Source organism: Dromiciops gliroides, chromosome 4, assembly GCF_019393635.1.
Source record: "Dromiciops gliroides isolate mDroGli1 chromosome 4, mDroGli1.pri, whole genome shotgun sequence".
Classification (NCBI taxonomy): Eukaryota; Metazoa; Chordata; class Mammalia; order Microbiotheria; family Microbiotheriidae; genus Dromiciops; species Dromiciops gliroides.
The window spans coordinates 436482683-436501696 of NC_057864.1; the positions used below are offsets into that span (position 1 = coordinate 436482683).

Below are 19014 nucleotides of genomic sequence, written 5' to 3' on the forward strand. Positions count from 1 at the left end.
CATTACCCACGGACCAAAGGCCTGGGAGCAACAGTCATCGCCGACTCTGCTGATCCAGCTACAGTGCAGGGCTGCTAGAAGATTCCTGGTCCTCATCTTGGAGCCTGGGATTTCTAATAAAGTGCTGTAACTATTACTCTGTGTTTCCTTTTGATTTTGTAGTCCTCTTCCTCAGCCATCTGCCCAATTTGCTACCTCTCACTTCTCTCCAGGGGTCTCATCCTTATCTCTGCCAAGGCATTCTTCAGTCCCCTGTGCAAGGATGGGGGCATGTGCGTGTGTGTGCATATGTGTGTGTGTGCGTGCACACACACAGAGGATGGAGTGCTGGGCTTGGAATCAGGAGCCTCGAGTTCAAATCCAGCCTCAGATACTTATTAGCTAGATGACCCTGGACAAGTCATTTAATCTCTGTTTGTCTCATCTTCTCTGGCTATAAAACAGGGCTAATAACAGGACCTATCTTCCAGGGTTGTTGTGAAGATCAAATAAGATAATATTTGTAAAGCACTTAGCACAATGCCTAGTAGGGCCCTAGTAGCAAAGTGTAAAGCACTTAGCAGGGTATGGACCAAAGACCTTATGGGCTAGCATGATCTCTTCTTCGCCTCTCTTTCTGGGCCACTAGTCTTGTACCAGCACACTGCATTGGGCATGTGACTACTAAGTGTAAAGCACTTAGCACAGTGCATAGTAGGGCCTTTGTAAATTCATATTCCCTTTTCTCCTTCTCCCCTTGAAAAAGGAGCACATGGGAGACCAGGACTCCTGAATTCAATACCTAGCTCCCTTGGCCTTGAGAGGGTGACCTGATGTCCTCAGGTACCAATTTGGGCTTTCCATGTTCCTTGGGTTGGCTCAGTAAAGCATGAGGTAGATTGGGGTGTTGCCCCCTTGTCCTACTCCCTTCCCTGTTCTGTGCTGGGTGTGCCACATTTTAGGAAGACCATCAAAAAATTGGGATGTCCATGGGGGGAGGGATAACCAATCTGGCGAATATCCTCAAGTTCATTTTATATGAGGAACGATTGAAGGAACTGGGGCTGTTGATATGGGAGAGGAGAAAACTTGCAGAGATGAAGCAGCCATGACAGCCCTCTTCTCATGCTTCTTCCAGTGCAGGCTCCTGCTCTGGACCCTCCAAGGTAGCTTCTGGGTACAATTCCTTTCCAAGCTACTCTAGAGGATGTTGTGTTCATTCATATTGAAAATAAAATAATTACACCTGATGTGTCACAGATGAGACCTTGTTCCTCCCTCTGCCTTTTACCTAACTGGGGGCAGGATATGGACCAAAGACCTTATGGGCTAGCAGAATCCCTTTGCCTCTCTTTCTGGGCCACTAGTCTTGTACCAGCACACTGCATTGGGCATGCCTTGAACAGAAGACTTTTTATTTGATTCTGCAGGCAATAGGGAGTCACTGGAGTTTATTGAGTAGGGGAGGTGACATGAGTGTTAGGAAAGTCACTTTAGTGGTAAATGGAGAATAGATTTGAGTAGGGAGAGACTTGAGGCAAACAGACCACCGGCAGCTATTGCAATGATACATGTGCGAAGTGATAAGGGTCTGCACCAGAGAGGTGGCAGAGTCAGGAGAGAAGGGGGCAAATTTCAGAGATGAAATTGACAGTCCTCAGTAGCAGATTGGATAGGGGGCTGAGAGTAATGAGCACTAAGGAAGGGGTGCTTGAAGCCCAGGGATGGTGCTATTAGTGCCCCCTAAAATTTCCCCCCTTGGGTAAAAGTGCTTCCCTCTGTCCAGTTCTCTGAGCCCTGGATTTAGGGTTGTCTATGTCTGCAAACAACTGTGTGGCTTCCTAGCTGTAGGGTTCTCTCCTGTAAATGGGAGTGGGGGTAGTGGTGGGGGTGGGGCTAGAGAATCTCTAAGGTATCTTTCAGCTTTGGAGTGCTAGGCTTCCAGGGAGAGTAGGATTGGCCCCAGCAGGGGAGGACAGAGGCAGGAGGTTCTGGGACAAGAAGCTGATGGAACTCAAAGGACCCTCCTAACACTCTCTTTGGGGCTAGCTCTTACAACCTCCCCCTTTATACAAACAGCCTCTCTTCCTTCAGAATCCTCTTTGCCTTCAGCCTGCTCTAACTAATTTTATGCCCTAGCTCAGTTTCTTCCTTCTTTTGTAGTTTTCCTTTCTTCTTTGAATGCTGCTGTTGCCAGGCCATGAGGCCCCTAGAAACAGAGGGGGAGGCAGAGAGAGAACAATGGGGACTGGAGGTGGGGCTAGAACATGGGATCAGGTGTGCCCTGAAAAATTCAGTAAAAATGGAAGGGTTTCAAGGTGGGTTAGCCTAGGAAAGCCTATCAGAACTACTCAGGAATTAATTGTGTTGCCATAAAGTTCAGATTCTTTAACGTATCTCAAGGTTTTCCTAGCTGGCCCCTGTCCAGTGTTGTCTTTAGGTGCTAATTCATAGAAGGTAGTACAGGAATGTCATTAATGGTGGGATTTCAGGCACTTGGAATAGCTGCCACATGTTAAAGATGGTAGGAGAGGATTCTGGGAAGATGGCAGAGTGGGTCAGAAAACATTTGGCTCTCCAAATTTCCCCCACAAAAAGATAGACCATTTCCTCAGAGCAGCAGAAATAAACACAGGGTAAAGCAGATGTCCTCCTGAGACCATCTGAGAAGACTTTAGGAAAGACCAGACCTCCAGGGCTAGAGGTTCTGCCAGAGTGAAGTGTAAACACCTCCAGGCTGACTCTGCAGAATCCACAAACAAAAAGCCCTGGTGGGAGCTGGATGGAGAAGCAGCCTCAGCCTTAGAAACCTTTCATCTTGTTTGTGGGTTGTTTTTTTTTTTTGCAGGGCAATGAGAGTTAAGTGACTTGCCCAGGGTCACACAGCTAGTTAAGTGTCAAGTGTCTGAGGCTGGATTTGAACTCAGGTCCTCCTGAATCCAGGGCTGGTGCTTTATCCACTGCGCCACCTAGCTGCCCCCAGAAACCTTTCATCTTACAGAGAGTGTGGGGGTCTGATGGCTGAGTAGAAGACTGAAGGACTTTCTACAGTGGAGGAACTCCCAGCACAATTGTGCTGCCCAGATGTGACCTAGTGTGTGACTGGTGAGTGCAGTAGCAGGGGGTGGGGACCCTGCTGGACCTGGACACTTTCAGGAGAGTAGAGTCCCCACTTTCTTTTGCAGGCCAGAGAGGCCAACTGTAGTTTGCAGCATAGGAGGGACCACAGGAGGCAAGATCATTTGCAGGAGGCAAGATCATTTTGGGGACACTGTGACTGGGGGCCCTAGCTGTGGCTTAGGAGTGAAGAGAACTAAAGTTTGGGCCCTGAGAGAGATATCAGAAAATAACTGCTAAAAACAAAATTAAAAACAGACAAATAAATAAAAATGAGTAAGCAAAAGATAACTCAACCATACATAGTTACTATGGAGACAGAGAAGATCTGCATTCATATTAGAGGAAAATAATGGAGCTAAAAAAAGCCACTCCTTTTTCTTTTCTTTTTTTTTCTTTTAATAGAATTTTATTTTCCAAAATATATGTAAAAACAAAATTTTAACATCAATTTTTAAAAAAACTTTGTGTTCCAACTTCTCTTTCCTCCTCCATTTCCACCCCCCACCCACAAGAACTCAAGCAATTCAAAATAAGTTATACATGAGTAGTCATGGAAAAATTCCCATATTAGCTAATTGTGAGAGAAAGTAGTCAAAAAAATCCAAAACTTCAGATTAAGGAATTGTCAAAGAGGAAAAGTAAAAAATATTACAAATGTGTTTCCATCTGTTTTCAGATACTATCAGTTCTTTCTCTGCAGATGGGCTGCAATCTTCATAAGTCTTTCATGGTTATATTGGATCATTGCCTTGCTGAAAATAACCACGTGCTTCCCAGCAGATCATCCCCCACTATTGCTGTTATTTTGTATACAGTACATTTCACTCTGCTTCAGTTCATGTAGGTCTCTTTTTTCAATGAGAAACAGCAAATGGTCCCAAAGCACAAAAAAAGTTCTTGGATGAACTTAAAAAGGACTTTCAAAACCAAATAAGGGAGGTTGAGGAAAAATTAGAAAAAAAAATAAGAATAATCCAAGAAAATCAAGAAAATTCTGAAAAGTCAACCAACTTGAAAGATCTGAAAACAATGTGTAGTATTTATGATATAGATTTTCTTGAAATGGAAATTTATTGTTTTATATTGAATCTGCTCCTATGTTCTGTTGTGTATATGACAATATATTTTTTCTTTTCTTATTTTGTATTTAAGTCTAAAATAAATTTTAAAATTTACCAAAATAATTTACAAATTTACAAAATAATTTCTTGAAAACTACAATTCTGCAAGGGGAAGATAATGATATCCTAAGATAACAAAAAATCATAAAACAAAACCAAAAGAATGAAAAAAAATAGGTCAAGCATTTAATCAGAAAAACAACTGATCTGGAGAACAGATTGAGGAGAAATAATATTAGAATAATCAGAATACCTGAAAATTGCTATTAGAAAAATCTTGATATGATATAAGAAATTATCCAGGAAAATTGCCATGAAGTTCTAGAATAAGAAGGTAAAGCAGAAATAGAAAAAATCCATTCATCACCACCTGGAAGAGATCTCAGGAGAAAAACCTACATAGAAAAGCCCAATTTCAAAGCTCCCAGATCAAGGAGAAAATATTGGAAGCAACAAAAAAACCCCAAAACAATTTAAGTATCATGGAGCTACAATAAGGATTATATAAGACCTAGCAATTTTTTTTTTTAGTGAGGCAATTGGGGTTAAGTGACTTGCCCAGGGTCACACAGCTAGTAAGTGTTAAGTGTCTGAGGCCGGATTTGAACCCAGGTACTCCTGACTCCAGGGCCGGTGCTTTATCCACTGTGCCACCTAGCTGCCCCGAGACCTCGCAATTATTAAGTTGAAAAACTGTAGGTATTGGAGAGCAAAAGAGCTGGGCTTATGACCTTGGGTAACTTACCAAAGTTAAATATAAGTTTGAACAACAACAAAAAGGATATTTAATGTAATGAAAGACTTTTAGGTTTTTGTGACAAAAACCACAGAATTTAAGGGAAAATTCAACATATAACATCCAGGAGAAATATAAGATAAACATTAAAGATTAAGTATAAGTGACTCAATAAGGATAAAGTATTTACTTCTTATATGTGAAAATATTAGCAGTATTATGACTGTCAGTATTATTTGGATATTTTTAGAGAAAGGCCTAGGCTGAGTTTAGTATGATGGGGTGATTCTAAAAAAGTAAAACTCCAGGGCAAGAGAAAAAGGATCTTATACAAATGAGGCATGAAAGGAAAATTGGATGCAGAAGAAGCTATTGTGGGGAGGGCAGGTAGTGATGGAATCTTACTCTCGTGAGGAATGGGTTAAAAGGGGATAAGGAGGGGGGCGGCTAGGTGGCGCAGTGGATAAGCACCGGCCCTGGATTCAGGAGTACCTGAGTTCAAATCCGGCCTCAGACACTTGACACTTACTAGCTGTGTGACCCTGGGCAAGTCACTTAATCCCCATTGCCCTGCCAAAAAAAAAAGGGGGGGGATAAGGAGGGAGGAGAGGATAAGGGAGGGACTTTTTTGTGGGGCAATGAGGGTTAAGTGACTTGTCCAGGGTAAAGGGAGGAATTCTTCAAGGGCTAAGGAGGGTAAGGAATAGCAGGGCAAGGTAGCAGCAGGTAGAAGTAAAGCATAGGAGTGAGGAGTGAGGAGGGATAGGGTAAATAGGGTGAGGATAGTGAAGAAAAATAGGAAGGAAGAAAATACACAACAAGTAATTGTAGCTTAGAATGTAAATGGGCTGAATTTACCCACAAAATGGAAACATATAGCACATTAAAAGTTCAAATTCAACAATAGCACATTAAAATGTTGAATTCCACAATATGTTGCTTTTAGGAAACATAAAAATGAGAGATACACATGGATATAAAATAAAGGGCAGGAGTAGAATTTATTAGGTAAAAAAAGCAGGGATAGTCATCCTGATTTTAGACAAAGTTAAAGTTAAAATAGATTTAATTAAAAGAAAAAATAGAGAAACTACAACTCTGTCAGCAATAGTATTCAATGTTGTTTTAGACCATTTAAAATAGCTAGACATTATAAAAAATCTGTGTATATACCTGTCAAAACAGACACAGGAACTATTTGAACACAAATATAAAATATATTTATACAAATAAACTCAGATTCAAATAATTGAAGTAATATTTATTGTTCATGGGTAGGTAAAGAAAATATAATTTTGAAAATGACAATTTAACCTAACTAATCTACTGATTCAATGTCATAACAATTAAATCAGTAAAAATATTTTATTGTTGAAAAAAATAATAACAAAGTTTAGTTGGAAGAACAAAAAGCCAAGAACTTCAAAGAAACCAGGAAAAAAAGATGTAAAGGAAGTAGATTCAGCAGTATCTATAAAGTAAGAGCATTTTTGAAGTGTAAAATGGATAATTTTGATTATTTTCTTTTTTTTTTCATTTTTTTTGGTGAGGCAATTGGGGTTGTGACTAGCCCAGGGTCACACAGCTAGTAAGTGTGAAATGTCTGAGGCCAGATTTGAATTCAGGCACTCCTGAATCTAGGGCCGGTGCTTTATCCACTGTTCCACCTAGCTGCCCCAATTTTGATTATTTTAAATTAAAATGTTCTTGTACAAAAAAACCCAATAATGTAGGCAAGAATAGATAGAATACAGAAAATCAGGAAGAAATTTCCATAGACAATCTCCCAGATAGGATGTGATTGGGTTGAAATATTGTTGTGGTATAGGAAATGATGCTCTGCTTGACCTTGGAAAGATGAGGGCTTGTGAAGGAAGATGCTATCAAGCTTCAGAGAAACAGATGAAAAATAAGCAGAGTATGATCTTGTATATGTGTATATTTGTGTATTTCTATGCTTAATTGCAGCCTTCTTTATGGTCTGGGGTGGGGGGAGGGAGAGGAAAACAAAATAAAGTAAAAGGTACAGAGCAGAGAACAAAAACAAACACCACCAAGGAAGCAAAGAAAAGCTAGGCAGATTTGAAAACAATGTATAGTATTTATTATATACATTTTCTTGAAATGGAAATTTATTGTTTTATATTGAATCTGCTCCTATGTTTTGTTGTGTATATGATGAATTTTTTCCCTTCTCATTTTATATTTAAGTCTAAAATAAATTTTAAAATTTACCCCCCCCAATTTTTTTTTTTAGTGAGGCAATTGGGGTTAAGTGACTTGCCCAGGGTCACACAGTTAGTTAAGTGTTAAGTGTCTGAGGCCGGATTTGAACTCAGGTCCTCCTGATTCCAGGGCCGGTGCTCTATCCACTGCGCCACCTAGCTGCCCCACCCCCAATTTTTTTTAAGTGCCTTCAGGATGAAAATGTTAAAGATGGTAGTCAGGAGGATAATAATGAGGTTATATAGGGTCTAGATGGGTTCCATTACTAAACAAAAGCTTTCCACTCAAAGCTTTGTAGGTGGAACGGTCCTTAGAGGACACTTAATCCAACCCATTTATGAAGGAACTGGGCCCAGACTTTTAAATGATGTGTATCTGAGGTTACCTGGCTCTTATATGGTAGACTCAGGATTTGAACTCATGCTGTTTTACTCTAGACCTCAGATTCTGTGTCCTCCCCCCCTTCCCCCCCCCCAACCCCAGAGCAGGACCCTAGGCTAAAGTAGGTTTGCATTCCTTTCCCCAGTGCAAAGGCACATCCCAGCTCTTAGGACAATAGCTTAACTTTGGATCAAGATATAGAGGAAGGTAAGAGTCAGGGCAGGGGGCACTCCAGACCTTTGGGCACTTTCCTCTCTAGGTTATGCCTGGGGTTGCCCAAGCCTAAGTGGTCTGAACAGGGAGAGCTATGTGAGTGAGATTTTCCCCATCCCTTAGATATAAGTGATTTAATTATGGTAATAATCAGTTTATAGACTACAAAACTGTGATTTAACGTGTCTAGGTATTCTTTAGTAGCTTAAGCTAATAATAATGAAGGAAGTAAGACAGATACTAGTAGAGCAAATTCAAATGCTATATTGCCATCAGGTCTAAGAAAACATCTGACATTCATCTATTCCTCTTGCAATCATCTGGTTATAATCTAGTGCCACCTCAATGACCAGCAACCAAGGAGGCATAGTTTTAAGTGGAAAAATGAAATTTAAGGGGTTAGCCACTTGGATGATAAAAGACTGATTCTTTCTTTTTTCTTTTCTTTTTTAAAAGTATTTTATTATTTTCCAGTTACATGTAAAGATAGTTTTCAACATTTGTTTTCATAGGATTTTTAGTTTCAATGTTTTTCTCCCATCCTTCCTTCCCTCCCCCCTCCCCAAGACAAAAGACAATCTAAGTTATATATGTACAATCACATTAAACATATTTCTGCATTAGTCATATTGTAAAAGAAGAATCAGAACACAAGGGAAAAACCTCAAAAAAGAAAAAAAGTAGCCAAAAAGTAGAAACCATATGGTTCAATCTGCATTCAGGACCCACAGTTCTTTATTCTGGATGTGGAGAACATTTTCTATCATGAGTACTTTGAAATTGTTTTGGATCATTGCACTGCTGGGAAGAGCCAAGTCTACCACATTTGATCATCACACAATGTTGCTGTTACTGTGTACAGTGTTCTCCTGGTTCTGCTCATCTCACTCAGCAAGAATGATGTTTCTTTCTCTATATTTCATACTATTTGTACATGTACCACTTGGGTTGTGTTTAATTTGTGGGAGAAGTTATTGTGTTTAAATATCCTTGTATCCTGAGGCTCAAGGTCTTTGGGTCCTAGATCTGAGACTGGCTTTATTGTGAGACAGGATCCCTCTCTCAATAAACCTGTTTTCTTTGACTTGGAGACTGATTTTTCTTCGTTTAACCCTGAGACTTAGAAATTTTCCACATAGCTAGAGGACCGAGGGCAGTGAGACTGCAGAGTTCCCTTTCCTCTTTTGTTTCCTATTTCTCCTGTATATAGCTTGTTTGTACATATTTTGCTTGTTTTCTTCTCCATCAGATTGTAAGCTCCTTGAGAGCAGGGATTGTCTTTTGCTTTTTAAAATCTCCAGGGGCAGCTAGGTGGCGCAGTGGATAGAGCACTGGCCCTGGAGTCAGGAGGACCTGAGTTCAAATCCAACCTCAGACACTTAACACTTACTAGCTGTGTGACCCTGGGCAAGTCACTTAACCCCAATTGCCTCACCAAAAAACCAAAATCTCCAGTACTTAGCCTGGTGCATAGTAGGTGTCCAATAAATATTTATTGATTTCCAATTCTTCACCACCACAAAAAGAGCTGCTATAAATATTTTTGTACAAATAGGTCTTTTTCTCTTTTTGGGGATGTTTTTGGGATATAAACTTTGCAGTGGTAATGCTGGATCAAAGGGTACACACAGTTCTATAGCCCTTTGGGCATAGTTCCAAATTACTCTCCCTATGAAATGATGTATATTGAAGTGAGCAGAGCCAAGAAAACATTGTGCATGGAGACAGTAATATTGTTTGATGAAGAACTTTGAATGACTTGACTTTTCTCAACAATACAATGATCCAAGAAAATCCCAAAGGACTACTGATGAAACATACCATCTACCTCTAAAGAAAGAACTGATATTGATGGAACATACTGAAGCATGCTATTTTTCACTTTCATTTTTTTTCCTTTTAATCAGGTTTTCTTGTACAAAATGACAAATATGGTAACACTTTGCATAATCATACATGTATAAACCATATCTGAAGGGGGTAGGGGAGGGAGGGAAGGAGGCATAAAAATTGGAATCCAAATCTATAAATAAAAATTTTTATTACTTAAAAAAAATAAATGTTTATTGACTGACACCAGGAAAGGCAAGCACCTGTAGCCATTGGATGGAAGAAGTCCTACCTACAATTTTCTTCCTGAGTGTCCATTTTAATCACTACAGTCCCATTCCCTTTTCATCTGTTCATCCTTTGGTGCCTCTTACTACAGACACTGAGATGACACAGAGCACACACAAATTCATGTTTATTTTTAATTTCCAGATCAGTTTCACAAGACAGGATAAGGAAGGTCAGGGAAGGAGGGAGGCCCTTCTTCTAGCCTCATTGACATCTACCAGTCTTCCCCATCCTCAGCCCCTTCCCCCGCCTCAATGACCACACCTCCCCCAGACCCATCTCCAGAATAGTGGGGAGCAGGCTGGAGGGAGACGCAAGTATGTCTCAGAAGCAACAATGGCAGGACCAGGGAGCCCAGTCAAGCAGAGCAGAAAAGAGCCAATAGGAAGCCCCTCTCCTGTTGGGTCTTGGCACAGTTAAGCCTTTTTGTTGCCCCATTTGGCCACCTTATTATTGATGGGCAGTTTGTAGAATTTGTCAGAGTGCATGTAGGCTGCAATCTTCTCCAGGGCCTTGGGTGAAACAAGAGGGAAAAAAAGGAGTCAAGACCCTAAGCTCCACACAGTGTGCATCCTCCCTCACCACAATAATACACACCTCTCATTGATACAGAGCTTTTCAGAGTAGGCAGTGCAAGTGTTATTCCCATTTTACAGATAAGACTGAGGCTCAAAGGTTAATCTTAAATATTCAATCTCCAAGTCATATCAGCTTTGTCCTTCACTGTACCTCATCTCTCAAATAAATAAATGACTAGGACACACCCTTACCTGCTCAATTTCAAAATGCCCCCAGAGTAACGAGCCTCCCCCATCTCCTGAAGACTACTGGGAGGCCATAGAAAGAACTCTGAATGGAACCTTTTACACATTTCCACCCAGGAACAAGGATAACTATTGGCAATGGAAGACAGGGGCTGGCTCCCCACTGGCCTCAGGGTCCCAGGCTGAATAAGGAGAGGGAGCCTGGCATTGAAGGAGGGGATAAACTGCATCTTTACCACAAAGTGGGAAAGGAAATCCTTCAGATTTGGGAATTCATCTCATGAAGATAGCTAATGTGGGCTGGTGAGTGCTTAGCATAGTGCCTGGAATATAATGGGTGTGCTTGTTGGCTTGGTGAACACAGCTTAGGAGAAAGGGAGCCTTAAATGCTATCTGATGCGAGCTATTATTACAACCTCCCTGTTCTTCAGACCCTAATTTGTAAAATGAACAACTGCTAACATCTCTGCCATCTTCAGATCTGTGATCCTGTGATAGAATGGGCACCTGGAAGGTGCTGGTTTGAAGGGAAAAAAGACAGCAAGCTGCCTAGTGGAAGAAAGTGATGTCAAGCAGGCAGGCTGCAGGGATGATGATGAGAGACCTGATTAGTCTGGATGAGTCAGAAAACTAACCTGGATGGCAGAGGGGAAAGTGGGTTGGTGGAAGGGAAGGATGCCCACTGGTTAAAAGCACTGGGTCCTCCAGGGAAGGTGTCTGGAAGGCCAAAGGACAAAACTACTGCAGTATGCAAAAAAGCCTGAATTCCAAGCATTGTAACTTATAAGACTTTCCCAGCTTCTTTTAAACCCGTATTTTCCTTGTAGTTTAGAGCACTAAAAATCATTACATCTCCTCACCTCATCTAGAGCCCTGGTATTGTGTGCTTTTTTCTTGTAGCAGCAAAGAGCAGGGACAAGGAAAATTAGCTGATACCAAGGGCAGATAATCCCCTACCCCTTCCAGGGTCAACTTCCCCCCAGAAGGTGTTCTCTGTCCAGAATGATGAGGGAGCTGAAGCTTGAGTGTGGGCCAGAACATTTCAGAGCTACTTCCGAGTGATTTACCATCAGAAAACCCAAGAGTCACACCTGCTGGGTTAGGCCCCCAGGGTTTAAAAGTTCCTAAAACAGGGATCAGGGAGAGAAGCCTGTGGGACTCACAGACTCTGCTTGCTGACTTCATCCTTGGTTTCTCCCCTATTCCAGTTTACATAGGAGAAACTTACAAAATCTGTGCTGTAGTTGACTCTAACCAGCTGCATACGGATGTCCATGACCTGGTTTCCAGCAAGTCCACACGAATCTTCTCTTCCTCAGTCTCACCACCTGCAGGTGGGTAGGAGGAGAATGTACCCTCATCATCCCAGCCCTGGAGACCTTGGGACTTCCTTTACTGCCCCTGTGCCCCCACTTACACATGTTGTGCTTTCTGGCAATGTAGCGCAAGATGGCATTGCTCTGGGTGATCTTCCGTTCCCCATCAATCAGGTATGACAGCTGGAAGAAGAAGAGGGACAGGTCAGTCAGTAGGTCAGTCAGTGATGGTCCTTAGCACTTCTGCTCCAGTGCCCTGAATCTGCACAAGACCCCTCCTAGCCCCATTCCAGCCAAGGCATAGAAAAAAATCAAGAAGGGTTTGGACCTCTCCTGATGCAGACACCTACATTAGGGAAGTCCAGGCACAACTTGAACATCACATCCAGTCACTGACTGCGGTCATAGTCAGGAGCTGTGGGGAAGAAGAAGCAGTAACCCTAGACCTCCCCAAAGTTCCACCCCTTTTTCCCCAAGACCCCACATGGGAAGGCAATGGGGCTCTCTGGGTCTGTTCAAGGCTGAGAGATGACAGAGAAGCCCAGGGTCCCAAATACCCAGCCTGCTGTGCTTGGAAGGTATCTTGGGACTAAAGAGATAATAATCTGGCACAGCTGGACTAGCCCATCTCAGTCTAGGGAATTATTAGCCCCAAGTCACTTATATTGCTCCCCCCCAGCCCAAACTTTTCCTTGTTGCCCATGAAGGCAGGACAGAGTTCTAGACTAGAGTAGAGGACAGGATCATAGCTTTAGAACTGGAAGGGGCAGGCCCTACAGTGGGCACAGCAATGTTGGCAGAGGACCAGTGGGGCCCAGTCATAAATTTGTATACCCAGCCAGCCCCCACTCCCACCCCCATGTACACACATACAACCACCACTAGCTCTAGGGGAACCCTTATTATCCCTGCAATGATACTTCTTAAGCTTTTAGCCTCAGTACTGGAGTCAAAAAGGAGGAAATCTAGAACCTCTCCTGTGCCTTACCCATCCCCCCCAAGACTCCACCTGAGAAGCTTCTGCTGGGCCCAAGGCATCAGAACAAAGGCAGATGCTGTAACCCCCTAGACCCAGACTTTGATCCTGCCATCTTGGTGGGCATCACAGACCAGCCCTGTTTTGCAAAGAGCCATTTTTAACTTGGGCATCTTTGCCAATATTAAGTCACTGATGTACCTGAGCCTTTTTTCCTGGCCCAGAGCTCCTTCCTAACTACGGTGCAGGCAAGGGGTAGGTAGAGGCTGGTCCCTTTCATTGAGAGCTCCCTTCTCTTGTGACTTACCTTCCCCAAATTGGTATAGCTTCTCCTCATAATTAGTACCAGTGTACTGCAGAAGCAGGCGAATGGCATGGGCCACCTGAGAAGAGGACAGACAGCAGGAGTAAAGAGTCCCCCTCAGGGATCCAGTTTCCTCTTTGGCACCCCCCCCAACCCTCATTAGGCAGCTCTCATTTACCCCTACTCTGAGGAGGGAGTTTTGGGTGCCCTAACTTTGGTGGGAATAGCCGACGATCTGACTGCCCCATGCTGTAGCATCTGCATTCTCTCCTTCCTCCATAAGGACACAAGTAGAGACAAAGACCATCGGATTATCAGTGAGCCCCCCAAATTTTAGGGTACTTTCAAGCTACTGAAAGTGTGCTAAAAGCCTGTGTAAAGGGAAGGGCAGCAAATTGGGGCTCGGAAGTGCTGGTGGTTAACAGGGAGGGAGCGAGGGCCGGAGTGGAAATTAATTTCACTTGCAAGGCAGGTGGACCTATGCAGGAAGGCACCCCTCCAAGGCAAGCCCAAGGATGCCAAAGGGGCCGGGGAGGGTGGAAATGCACTTTGGGAGAGAGGCTGTGTGCAGTGCTCCCAACTCCTCACACTCTCTCCAATCCCCGCCTTGAGCCCTGAAACTGGCTGCGGCGGGAGAAGGCCGGGGAAGTGCTCCCTTCATCACTGAAAGGGCGGGAGATCTGGGGAGCAGCGTCAGGCCACATGGAAACTTCTTCAAGATCCTTCCCTGCCCCCCAGACAAAAGAGGCCCGGGCTCAGCTGCGGGCCCCAGGGTGGCCTTGGTTAAGCCCAGACCTCTTGCTTCCCCATCCCCGATACTCGCGTCCCCTCCACCCTCTTGGTTGGGGAGAGCGCTCACTCCGCGGAGATCCCAGTAGCCCAGAATCATAGCCATGATGTCAACAGGGAGGATGACGAAGCTCTGATCTCGTGATGAACGCGGAGCATTTATCCCCAGCTCGAAGAGGGCAGGCCTAGTTGGGAAGGGGGCAGATCTAGGTTGCTTCCCTTCTCCATCGGGCCTTCCACCCCAAGGCCTAGGCCAATGCCCAGTCCAGAACTTGGGGGCGGGGCATTGTCCGGGCTAGAAACTGCCCAAATCCTGGAAAAACTAGGAGCCTTAGGAGACCCCGACTTCCTTTCGCGGTGCCTACAACGTAAGCGGGTGGCGTGCCTCGGTACAGAAGTTTGCCCCACTTTGAACTGGAGCCTCCAATCCTACCTCTTTAGGAGAAAGTTGGTCGCCAGGCAAAGATATCGAACCCTTCACACACATTCAGTTTTAGAGTCCTGAACTGTGGGAAATCAGTAGGTCAGTCCACGCGCATGTATCAGTTGGTGTCTTTGTGGGGGGTACTTTGATAAGGGCTGAGAATACAAAAAAAAAGTTGGGGGGGTAGCCCCATCGAGGACTTGACCTCCTAATGGTTGAGACAACGTGTAAATGACTATTAACATAGGAGGGTGTATATGCAGTGTCCATGGGAGGTCATCTCGGAGTGAGGGCGGTAGCAGAGAACCTCCAGCAGGGATGAGGTTTGACCTGAGTCTTGAAGGAGGCCTCGAGGCCAAGGCCAAGAGAATGAGCATTTCAGGAACACAGTGAACAGCCTAGAAATGGGGAGTTCCATCATCGTGTAAGAGGAACAGCCCCAAGGCCAGAGGCACTGGATCATGGAGTTCCAGGAGGGGAAGAAGGTGTAAAAAGATTGCAAGGGTAGGAAGGGGCCGGCTTAGGAAGGGCTTTGAAAACCCAACAAAGGACTTTCTATCTGATGCCTCCATGTTGTAAGGAACCACTGGAATGTACCGAGTAGGGAAGTGATAGGATCAGAGCCAGGTCCAGGAAAATCACATTGGCTAGCTGAGTGGGGGATGGGGAGTGGAGACACAAGGGAGATGACCACGTGGGAGAGATGTCTCCCTGAGGGATTCTTATGCAGAGACTCCAATAGGTTTGCCAGATGGGGATCCAGGCTCTGTGCTGGATGACCCCTTCAAATACTTTTGACAACATCAGGATACAGTGGAGCTCCTGGGCAGTTAATGATAAATTGGTGGCATTTATAGAGAGCTTTAAGTTCTGCCAAGTACTTTATGTATATTATGTATATTATTATCTCATTTCCTTCTCACAACAATCCTTTGAGTCAGTATTTATTCCCATTTTAAAGATGAGAACCCTGAGGCTGAAAAAGTTAAGTGACTAGCCCAGTGTGTGAGTTGAGACTCAAAGTCAGGTCTCCCCCTTTCCTAAGTCTGACACTATGTCTTTAAAATCATCTAGTGCACCTTTTATTCTACAAATGAAGGAATACATGGCCCAGGGAGGGAGGTTGTGTCTCAGCTGGTAAGTATCAGAGGTGGGATTTGAACCTGAGGTTTTTTCCATTGGACCACACTGCCTCTAAAGTCTTTTCCAGCTCTAATGCATAATGTTAGGGAGCATAATCCTCATGTTAAAGATGAGGAAAGTAAGACAATGCGGTTGAGTGATCTGTGTAAGGTTATACATGTTTACAATGTAGTTAATAAGTGGTGAAGTCAGGATTGGAACTCAGGTCCCCATGATGTTTCATGCACATTGATCCAGCCATACTGGACTTCCCTTGAGCCACCATGTTCCATTTCTGCCCCCTCCCATCTCCATGCCTTTCCACTGGCTGTCTGCCCTGGCTGGAATGCTTTTCCTTTTCATCTTTGCCTCTTGGAATCCCTAATTTCCTCTGAGACTCATCTCCAGCCCCACCTTCTTCATGAAGCTTTTCCTCATCCCTCCAGCTGCTAGTGCCCTCTCTCCCATCTATTCATTAACATCTATTCATTGAGTGTGGGTATAAGGTGTGTGTGCGTATGTGAGGGGTCTAGGCTTTGTTCAGGGAATACCAGTACACCTGGTGTGAGGGCTGCCCAGAGCCTCTCAGTACTACTGACCACCTTTGGTGTCTACCTGATCCACCTCTCACCTGTGACCCCAAGAAGCTGGTGCATGGGCAGCATCCACACCCCAGGAAACCATTTCAGCAAATGGACTAAGCAAGGTTCAGGGCAACTGAGGTCTTTCAAACCTGTTGTTGAGGGGGGGGGTGTCTACCCCAAGCATGTGAAAACTTTCCCTGGTGGGATGGGTAGCTGAGAACAATTTGTTCCAATGCCCGGGAAGGCAGCTGAAGCAGAGGCTGTGGAGCACTTAGAGCTTGGTTCGACATCAAAGGCGTCAGTGTCAGCCACTGCAGCTTGAGCCATTTCTCGTTGTCTTGACTCTGTCCTTCCACTGGACTGTGATGGCTCTGGAGGAGAAAGTGAGGCTGATGACTTTGCGCAACTCTGCCTCTCTCAAATCCAATTTATGCATAAGTCAAATGATATCACCCATACCATTTTACCGTTTCCCCACGCCTTAAAGTCCTGTGGTGACAGGCAAGTGATGAAGCAGCGGGTGCAGATACTTTGGGAACTGTAGTCACAACCCTGCAGACAAGCAGTCTGGGACCTAGGATAGTGTTCTCACTGGTAGCAGCAGTGGCATTCCGCAGCCCCTTAGGTTTCTGAGCAGCCTTTTAAGGACTGTACTACTTACCTCCTGGTGTGAGAAAGGAACTAGAAAAAGTGCCCTAGGGGGCAGCTAGATGGCGCAGTGGATAGAGCACCGGCCCTGGAGTCAGGAGTACCTGAGTTCATATCCAGCCTCAGACACTTAACACTTACTAGCTGTGTGACCTTGGGCAAGTCACTTAACCCCCATTGCCCCGCAAAAAAAAAAAAAAGAAAAAAAGAAAAAGTGCCCTAAAATCTTTGCTTACCCAGTTCTGGCATGATTCTTGAACCAGGTGGGGATCTACCACGAAGTCAAAAGACAAAAAATTGTAAGAAACTTCTGCAAAAATGATTCCACTAATTCCAATTATTCAACTCAAGAGCTGTATATGTAATGTGTGTACTTATAGACAACACAAAATCCAGTCAACTTGAAATATGACCAGCTCTTCTTGCAAGAGAACTCAGCAGGCATCATATCCAAATAGCAGCCCTGAGTGAACCAAGACTGGCAAATGAAGGTCAGCTTACTGAAGTTGGAACTGGATATACTTTTTTCTGGAGCAGCCACAGTGAAGCGGAGCACCATGATTCTGCTGTAGGTTTTGCAATCAAAACCAATCTAGTCAAGAAACTTGTATGTCTGCCAAAAGGAGTGAATGACAAGGGGCAGCTAGTTGGTGCAGTGGATAGAGCACTGGCCCTGGAGTCAGGAGTACCTGAGTTCAAATCCGGCCTCAGACACTTAACACTTACTGGCTGTGTGACCCTGGGCAAGTCACTTAACCCCAATTGCCTCACTAAAAAAAAAAAAGAAAGAAAGAAAAGAAAAGAAGGAGTGAATGACAGGCTCATGATCATGCAATTACCACTTGCAGGAATACCCCATGCCACCATCATCAGTGCCTATGCTCCCTCCATGACAAACCCTGATGAGGTCAAAGAAAAATCATACGATGGCCTAGAGACCCTTACCATCAATATGCCAAAAGAGGACAAGCTAATAATTCTTTGGTGACTGCAATACTAGAGTAGGCTCAGGCTACCAGACACGGCAGGGAGTCCTTGGGAGGAATGGAGTTGGAACAGCAACAGCAGTGGTCACTGACTACTGAAGGCTTTTGCATCTCATGACCTTCTCATCACCAATGCTGTCTTCCATTGACCTAAATGCAAGAAAACCTCATAGCAGAAAATCCTCACAGCAGATACTGGCATTTAATAGACTTTGTAAGGAGAAGAGACAGACAGCATGTGAGGGTGATGAAGACAATGTGTGGTGAAGAGTGCTCAAAGACATCCTCTCCAAGGTAAATATTCACATTTTTTAAAAGTGGTGGCCCAGGGGGCAGCTAGGTGGCACAGTGGATAGAGCACTGGCCCTGGAGTCAGGAGGACCTGAGTTCAAATCCGGTCTCAGACACTTGACACTTACTAGCTGTGTGACCCTGTGCAAGTCACTTAACCCCAATTGCCTCACAAAAAACAAAAGTGGTGACCCCAAGGCAAAACAACTACCAGAAAACTTAATGTCAACAGATTAAAGCACTTCTCTGAGTCAGAGCAGTTTGTTGCTTACTTTGAAGGAAAGTTGAGCCAACACAGTTGGCAACAGTGGAGCAGAAAAGGAGTGGGCAGCTTTCAGAGATATGGTAAACAGCACTGCATTTGCTCATGTGGGTCAGAACATTTGCAAATGTCAAGATTGGTTTGATGAAGATGATGGGAAATTCAGAAGCTGCAGAATGAAAAATGAGAACTCTACAAGGTTTACCAGCAGGATAGTTCATTTGTCCCTAAGAAGGCAACATTCAACTCCATCAAAAGTGAAGTACAAGTGAAGCATAGAGAGATGCAGGATTATTGGTTCAGTAAGAAGGCAGATGAAATTCATTTTTGTGCTCATGGTAACAATCCAAAGCACTTTTGTGATGCCCTGAAGGCTCTTTATGGACATATGGTTCATCTCAGCTACTCAACTACTCAGTGCTGATGGAGCCACATTGATTAGTGATAAGGACATGTTCCTGGAGAGATGAGCTAAATACAGTGTTCTCAACAGACCATCATCAATCAATGCTGAAACCACTGACTGTTTACCTGAGGTTGAAGTCAACCCTTTCTCTAGACAAATTTCCAACTGAAGAAGAAGTTTTGAATTCCATTAGGCTCCTCTCCTGTAGCAAAGCACCTTGTGCTGATTCTATTCCAGTTGAGGTTTAC

The 19014-nt window shown here is 44.0% G+C and overlaps 1 pseudogene; it reads right to left on the minus strand.

Moving 5' to 3' along the window:
* Positions 1-10108: 10108 nt before the first annotated feature.
* LOC122755210 lies at positions 10109-14149 on the minus strand (annotated as a pseudogene).
* Between the last annotated feature and the right edge of the window lie 4865 nt (positions 14150-19014).